Below are 9,293 nucleotides of genomic sequence, written 5' to 3'. Positions count from 1 at the left end.
GTAGGGATGATATACTGATGCCATTGCAGCCTCTCACCAAATTGGAACAACCCAATGACACAAAAAAGGACTAAGAGGGAAATGCCTAATTAAGCATTACTCAGTGCTACCCCTATTTATTTATTAATTGCAAGTATCAGGGAAATTTCTCAGAAAAAAAACCAAAAAAAGCTGAATCGTCAGTATAAAATAAGAGTTAGAAATTCAACGGCTTTCAAAACACTTTAAGGGAGGAAATAGCCTCGACTTACAAATGCAGTGACAAACGAGAAAAGCTATTATACACACTACACTATGATGTTTTGTGCTATAGCAAAATACAAGTGTGATTAAGAGTTTTAATATACAAAGTTTATTCATAAAATGTGGGCTTCTTAAATTGTAATGGCACCATGAAACACAAAGAAGACAAGAGGAAATTGAAGAACAGAATGAACACAGAAGTGCACATTTCTTCGTGAACTGTCTCTTACACTTGGTTTCTCACTTTCTGGACTATCCCACATGTACACTCCAGCCTTCTTTCAGATTTTCATCAGTGTAAATCCAACACCACCAAGATTACTTTACCCTTATCACACAGCTCCAAGTCTGGTACTGGTGTTACTGGAGTTGCTTCAAATACAGGAGTGCAGATATTTGCTGTGGAGGCTCTTAAATGACACAAAGATAAGGAGACCTTCAAAACAGACTGTTCTAGTGGAGTAATCATCAATTCTAATGCTGTGGAAAGGACTTCATACTTCTTCATTGGAGAGATGGTGGCCACAGCCTAAAACTGTGTAAGCGGATTGGCACCATACGCAACGTGTGGCTAGAATATTTTGGGTTTCGGACAACCAGGAGCAGCAGAGAGACAGAAATTAACATCCTCATCTCCAGGTGAGATGATATCAGGGGTTCAGTAGTTCTCTTTGGCCTGATCACCCTGTGTTCACTGAGCGACAGAGCCACACTCTTACCATGTAGGTTGTTTCGTGTTCAGCTGTAGTCACATAGGAAGCAGCAAGAGATATTGTGAGGGGGCTCAGGGAGGTCGAACTGAGGTCTCTCTCCCTTACCAACTAGGGAGCTGCAGATGCAGAGAGAAGTCACAGCTACTGTGCTGGGGAAATCATATATACAGATAAAACCACACACATCCACACCATTCATTTTATTACTGGTGTACAGATGTTTACAAATCTGAGAGCAGCCATTTCTTTTAGCATGGGAAGTATCCCTAGCAGGAGAAGTAGTCTGGAGGCCAAGACGTGCATGAGAAGTAGTAGAATCCACTTCACTCACATTTTTTGGCAACTTTGAGACATTGCAGTCTTAAAAGATAGTTGGCAGTTAGACTGGGTTATCACAAACCCAGCCCACAAGCCTGCCTAAGCACAAGCAGGAGGAATGACATATCTTTATCATTGTTTTCACTGGGAAGAACTTTACATGGCTATTGTTTGATTGTTTTGTCTGTTTCTGGATTTGTTTTCCGAATTTTCAAACCCTTCTGGTGAAACTGGTGTGAAAAGTAAATAATCTTTCATAAAGATACAATTTCAAAAATGCTCTTACCTAAGCCTTTGGGTATATAGGGGGGGACAGACAACTAAATAATATAGCGTATGCACCTAAGATCTGATACCTACACAGGGTATGATTCCCAACTCTCCACTGGAATTAAGATGAACAATTGTAAAATATTTTAGCTAAAATTTACTTAAGCTCTAAAAGCAAACTGAAAACAATACTATCCCTATAGAAGGGACTGTATAAGTTATACTTGCAGTAAGTCTGAAAAAGCCAAGAGATTCCTGAAGTTATACAGCTAAATAGATAGTTTACCTGTTTGCAGTTCTGTTCTTAACATTTAAAAATACTTTCATTCGGGTACAACAGTACATGGGTATGTATGGATGAACACTGTTATAACAGTATGTAACCATATAAAAGTATAATTTCACGTGGATTCATAAGCTATTTTACTTTTCTTTTAAGCATAAACGCTGAAGAGGTATTTTGAAAAAGACTCTAGGACCTAATCCAACACTTGCTGAAATCACTGAGAGTTGCTACATCATAGCCTCTCCTCTGCAAACGTGTGCCAAAGAGCTAGGAATGTGGCCTCGGGGCAGCCAGAGCCCTCGCAGTGTCCAAAAACACCCACCCTTTCTGCACTCTGCTCTTGTGGAGGAGACAGCATGTGAGTGGCAGATAGAGAAGGTACCCATGGGACGCTGTAGAGTACTGCCAGATGTAGACATCCACGTTGCTCTCAACTTAATTCAGCTCAAAAGCAGGCTGTACACAAATCCCATTAGGCTGTGATGGGCCTTCTAGAAGAGAAGCTAGACTTTGTCTTTTCTGCCTAATATCATCACAAAGAGGAGCTAAAAGGTGCACAGAGTGGAGTGTTGGACACCTGACACCCAGAAACACTGATATTTCTCTTTGTCTCCTTGGAGTACCCCGAGTGGCAGGTCCCAGCAGCTCTCCAGCAGGAACACAGCTTGAGCTATGTGGTACCAAAACTATTAGAATTTGGCTGAAAGCAGATTTTTTGGAGACGTTGCATGATATTTTTTTTTTCTGTGGTTCATCTTTTGTTCTAACATGAGTTTAAATCTGAGCTCCAAAAGCAAAAGGCAGATTTCTATTTTAGAATAGGAAAGCACAATGATTATATTTTAAACCTTTGATTAGCTTCTTTGAGGGAAGCTTAAACTTTCTGATCACAGTATGGAAGTATGTACAGTGCAAAACCTGTTGTATCCTGAATTTTGACCACATTAGTTTAACATAAATATCAGCACAATGAACAAGAAATTGGTGAATTTACCTTCAACTTTTAGAAATCTTGCATACAGTGATCAGAAGGCTGTAGAGTACTCCAATATCACCTGATAAAATGTTCTTGTTACGTGCTACTAAGGTCTTCTCCCAATATGTACATTCAAATTCTTTTAATTCTGCTATCCATATAAGTGGGTTTTGTATTTTTGTCATATTAGTAGCTTCAAAAGTTGTTGATTTAATGTTTTCTTATAACCTGGCATCACGGGTTTGTAATTCAATAAAATTGCACGTGGTTGAAACTTTCAACACTCTTCCTCAAGGCCTGGGTAGTGCTTCAAGGGTTGTGCAATGTGTCTTCACTGACGCAACTAAGTGCTTTACAAAGCTCAAAAGAGAATATGGACAGATGAGCCCACTGGCAGTGGGCTGGCCTGGGGGCTTCTCTGCACAAGGCGGTCAGATGCAACCATGGGCACTTCAGCTGTCCCAGCCAGAGCACAGAAAAGGAGACCTATCACCCCTGGTGGCATCTGGGGTTGGAGACTCACACAACCGGCTCTTGCTTGCTGCTTCCTTGAAGTTTTGTGTTGAGAGTCCAGTTTTACTCTGAGTCCTAAAGCCCTTTAAAGTCCCATATGTTTTATGGAGATGGTTCGGGATTTGTCAGGAAAAGCACACTGCGTTCCTACCAATCTCCTTCCCCTAGGAGTAAACCAGGCACTTCTAGGTGCAGGTGCCACCAGACTGCCACCACGGTACCACATATGTCCCTCAGGATGCTGGTCTCAGGTAGGCTTTGGGTGCTGGGAGGGAAGGGTTTGGGGCAGGGGGTTCACTGCTCTGTGTCAGAAGCCGCCTTCGATCCCTTGTCTGCCCCAGGGATCACCTGCACTCAGCCCCATAGGTGTCAACGGCCAGACTGGGGCAAAACCACACAGCTGGCCCCTCCATCCCAGTCGAGCTTTTGCTCATTGAACCACCCTGCTGTGGTTACAAACCAGCACTCACAGACGCACATTATCACAGAAACCTTCCTCAAAATATTTCCTCTGGAATTCATTAGATTGCAAGCACTTTGGCTATTTACCTCCACTTTTTGCAGTACCAACTTTCTCAGAGTTTTTAACGTATGAATAATGAACAGTTGCAAGAAAATAATTCATAATTTTGTAATTAGGGTTTGGGGAAATTTGCCACTTACTGGGTCATTTTAAATAAAATAAAAAATGAACGTCCTTAGAAGGAAAGGCAAGAAATCTTTTTTCAAAAAGGAATTACCTGATTTCTTTTGCAGACATCTCCTCCGGGAATCAGGCATATTTGTATGATGACTAGTTCTTTCAGTACACTTTCCATTGACTCCATAACGACAAGTTATGGATTAAGAAAAAAATGTAATCTGCTGAACAGCACAATAGATTTTGTATCACGAGTTTGATTTGAGTGTTACATAAGTAATAAATGTAAGTAATAAAAGAAAAAAATAATGTTCTATTTCTTCATACTATTAGAAAGTAGTTTCTAATATCACTTATCTTATTTACTAATTAACTTTTATTTCTGCATAATTTTACTAAACATGTTCTAAAAATCAACTGGTTAAACTAAATATTGATTAAATACTGCCTCTGACAAACATATGTAAGTTACTTTTAAAAGGAGCATCCTACAGAGGGTTATAAGTAACCCAGATTATATTTGGCTTACTTTATATTTAATGGAGGAAAATAAATGTTTCTAGAGTATGCCTAATCTGTTTTTTACTTCCATCTTTGGACAACTAAAATTGGACCCCACAAGTGTCTCCACAGACTTTCCCAGGAGACAATGTGACAAACTCAAGAGCCAGATGTCTGTGCTGTAGATATTGATGTTTGGAAAAAGGAGAAAAAAAATGTTTTCTTGTCTGATCTGAGCATTGTTGTGCTGCAAGAGTCACATAACCTTCCAAACTATCTCACTCTGGCTTGTGTCTGTCTTTGCATGGTCTTTTTATACTTCTCTATGTCTACCAGGGAAAGAAAAGTCTGGTTTTGAGAAAGGTGATGGCAAAAATGAGTAACAACATCTCCCCTGTCTATTTACCCTTGTTTCAGCAAAGTTCTTGTGCCTCTCCCCATGCAAACATCTTCCACCTGCCTCGGGAGGAGAGGATGCAATGGTGTGCAGGCTTTCTGTCCTGTTCTTCTCCTGGAGAAGATACAGCTTTCAAGCCGGAATAAAAGGACTACCTTAAGTTACCTTTTCTCAGAAGGATGTACATTATTGACAAGATTTGGCCTGCAAGAGGAGTGGTGAGTGGGTTGATTTTTTTAAAGGTTTGGTTATAAAGAAGCTTCTTCAAATATCAAGGCTTTCCTCCAAGTGCTTTTCAGTTTTAGATGCAATTCACCATATCTTCACTATGACAATTGTATTGATACTAAAAGGTACCAGACTCCCAAGGGTTTTGATACTTCGGGACTCCTTATATTAGGTCTGGGTGACTTGTTGATGCCAAAGAAAGTGCACAGTGTGCAGCATTGTATTTTCCTGTTTCTTACATAATTATTTAAAAGGAAGAGCCCAAGTCATGATCTTTATTTTAAACTCAGTCAGAACGATTAGTGACTTAATTAAGAATATGGTTGGGAAAGGACAGACTATGAAAAGAATAAAAATGAGTTAAATGAGGACTTGGCCCAGAGAATGCAGGAGAAAAAATAAAACAAAGTAAAAATAAAGCCTACATCCAATTCCTAGACAAAGCTACTTGATAAAGTTGTGATCGGTCACTATGGTAACAGATTTTTAAATGGAAATACAATGCTTTTAATGCTGCAAGCACATTTTTCTATACAGATCTAGTAAATGAACTCACCTTATTAAAGTGAACATAATTTTACAATAGGTATTCTATATAATGTTAGAAACAGAGAGAATAAAAATATAAATAGTTCTAAGATGTTGATGTTTTTACTGTATTACTGGTTCTGTTGTTCAGAGGCTCAGGAGGTAAATGGTAACATTAGCTATTTTCTTTCCTCAGGGAATCTTTTAATAACTGGTGTAAATCAAGGCAACTCTAAGTTTAAATGAGAAATATTTGCTTTTGTATTCTTGGCTTTCATACTAACAGAGTTGGGATGGTGAATCAACATATTAAGCTCTATTCTGTGATGTAAGAATTTGTCCATACAGGTTCCACTCTGATGGAGGCGATTCACTTCTCACCCCTTTTGCTCTGCACCCCTCACAACAGCATCGAGGCCAAGCCAGCCTTGCATCATTCATGCAAATTTTGGATGTCTGTCAATAAGAGCTGACATTTCTGCAGCTGGAGCAAGACTTATCCGGTACCATACCAATGAAACCAACATCCAATACGCACATTCTGATTTGACTAACATAGCTATATTGTCACTTCTGCACCTAAGAACTTGGTCTATCATGTTCAGGGAAGGTAGATGGCAATACTCTGAAGGAGCAAGCTTAACAGCTTATGTTGCTTAGATATGTAACAAACAGCTGCTGTGTATCAGTGGCTGATTTATCAGGAACGGGTGGGAAGCACAGGCAACAGTGGAGATTGAAAACATTCATCAAAACCACTGGCACAACCATGCGGGCTCAGGATGATTACGGAGGCATCACAGACCTGCACTGTCCCTGCCTGCCTCACCACCATGCCCAGCCGTGTTAGTGATGTGCTGCTTATTTTGTGGTATCTCCTCTTCCCTCTCCACATGTTCCACCCTTTTGGCAGATTCTTTAATATGCTTTATCGTGGCATTGCTTGAAATTCAGCCTTTCAGAGCAGGCACGGTTTATTCCTAGGCCAGCAAACAGCTGGCTGCTTGGTGGCTGTTCAAAGAATACCGCTACAGCTTCTGCTGAATGTGCTCATATTCCTTCATACGTCAGTATTTTGATCCCAAAAGACTGACATTTTAGAGCAGTTGCAAAACCGGAGATCCTTTCACACTTTTGGCAGTTTGCCTACTCTAAAACCCCTGACATTTTACTTGATACATATTTAATCCCTAGGAAATAATTGAGTATGTAGGAGCCGTCTCACATACACCATCTCAGCCCTGCACAGATTTCAGTTTGGGAGGCAAGGCAGAAGTTGCTGGGAAGAGCCCGATGGGCATGTTTCATCTTTGGCCAGCCTCTGTGGGAGCACAGCCCCCGCCAGCCCTGCCGGGGAGCGCAGCCAAGCACGGGCATGGAAGGGGGTAGGAGAGACACAGCCGCCTGCGGGGCTCTTTCTATGGGCAATGAATTATTTTTGTCTCGCTGCTCTGAAGGAACACTTGTCTTTAAAGAACTGCTTTCCACAGGCTTCATTTAAGCATCTAGTCCATGCCTCACTTCATCAGGAGGAAAGAAGTGGAAGGGACTCACATTTTAAGTTTGGCTGCAAAATCCCAGTTTCAAATGCTGTCAGATACTATGACATCAAGCTGCAAAAAACACAAGGAGAATTTTCCAGTAAGCATAGGTAGGCAAGGTTTGGTTTTTTTCCACACCCTGAAAATACTGTCCACCTGATTTTAATGTCTGTCTGTATAGGTGCATCCTGTTCGCAACACCCATGCTCTTTGGATCAAAGAGAGCCTACAAGCCTTGCGTCTCCATAAATATGGTATTTATTTTAACTGGTTTGCAGAATAAGTGTATTTTGTGCATAATGCTTATAGGATGACAATAATAACTATCTTAGTAGTAATTTTTGAGGGATCGTTCCTCATTTTAAAACATCCTCAATTCAACAGCTAACACCCTGAGATCAACAGGTAATCTAGCCTGGAGCTTCTGGACCTCCTAATATACACACTGATAGCAGGAGTTAGAACAGCCTGCAGGAATGAAGGAAACATCCCTGGGGCTGAAGATGGAAATAGCAGGCATAAAAGCCAAAACAAAACCCGTGGAAGGATGGGCGAAGGTTTTGCCATGAAGTTCCATGAGAGTTTGCACCAACCTTTTGTTTTGTAACAAACCCCTTAGGGTTTAAGCACTTCACTTGACCAGTACTTCTAAATAAAGAATACTGACACCAAAAGCAGAAGGCACCGACTCTCACAGACACATAGGTACCCAGTTCCTAGGAATTTGACTTCCAGTGACTTAGGGATTTATGTCTAAATGCCTTTGAGGCTCTGGGACCTTTTTTCCCTAGCAAATGAGAACAAAAGTGAGATAACACAGCAAAGAACAAGAGCAGGATTCCAAACTAATAATACTGAGAAGGTTTCAGGTTAACCAGCCACAGGGGTGAATTTACAGAGAGGACTTTTCTTAAAATATTATTTACAGCTGAGCACCTGGAGAAAATAGTTTGCACCTGGCCCAGCTAAAGAGCTTTTTTCCTAACAAGAAATAAAGGAAGAAGCATGGGGAAGATTTACGTAATCTTCACACTCAGAGTTAGCATCCTGGAAGAAGAAAATTAGATAAAATATAGTGGTGGGTAAAACAGGCAGAAGGATGTACAGCAGTGAAAAAACCAGTCAATATTAATGTTAGCAAAAAGATGTGTGATACGAATAAGTAAGAGGACTGTGCTTAATCCAGCTTGGGAACAGAGAGCTGTCAAGAAGAAACAAGGGATACACTTAGCAACACAAGGAATATACAGGGCAATATTGCCCACAGAGCGGGCAGCGGCGTGGCAGACAGCCTGATGCTGCAGATGCAGTAAGTGCCACAGCAAAGCGAGGGGATGGTGATAACTACTGCAACAGGATTTTTGCAAGCATGCGCTGTTCAGAAGAGATGAAAGTGTGGGATTAACTCAAGGATCTGGTTTTTGCTTCAGGCCCACAGATCTGATGTTCAGTATATTTGCCTCCTTAAGCCACGTAAGGCTTCAGAGCAGGACACGCTGCTTCACACGGAGCCTGTGTTACTATCGCTGAAGCAACCCGCCGAGGGAGGGGAAGGGCAGATCGAACCCTCGCTAGCCAGGCGTGCCGATACACTGCTGCAGGGCTCCGAGCTGGGGGCTGCAGGCAGTGTTTCAAGGCCCCCTCTGTAAGCTGCAGCGAAGTGACCCTGCATCTATTATTGCTCTCCGTACCCACTCCCAGCGGCGCTGCCTTCGGGACAGGGTTGCTGCAGAATAGGCTGGCTGGCGGGGAGCTGCCAGGCTTTTCTGTATTGCAGCTAGGAACAGCTCCCCTGCCCCAGTTGCATCACCACCATTCTTCTGGAGCATTTCTCCTTTTGCTGGCTTTCTGTCTGACCCAGCATAGAGTTGTGGATGGTGGGTTTCACCTCCAAAATTCTGCTCAAGCTGTTCCCAGCACTGCTCTGAGTTATATAGGTACCAATAGATTTTTGCTCTGCATGAGCAAGTGCCAATGGAGGGGCCTCAGCTCCTCAGGAGACGTACTCTGCACAGCCTGCCAGTACATCTTTTCTCATTTTCCCTTCAAGACTGTCTTTGTCTTCTGTGAGCAGTCACAAGACTGATTTTCATACATACTCCCGTGCCAACAATCATTCTCTCATAACAGCATCCCGAT

Source organism: Falco naumanni, chromosome 4 (assembly GCF_017639655.2).
Source record: "Falco naumanni isolate bFalNau1 chromosome 4, bFalNau1.pat, whole genome shotgun sequence".
Taxonomy (NCBI): domain Eukaryota; kingdom Metazoa; phylum Chordata; class Aves; order Falconiformes; family Falconidae; genus Falco; species Falco naumanni.
Note: the sequence above shows the minus strand (reverse complement) of the source record.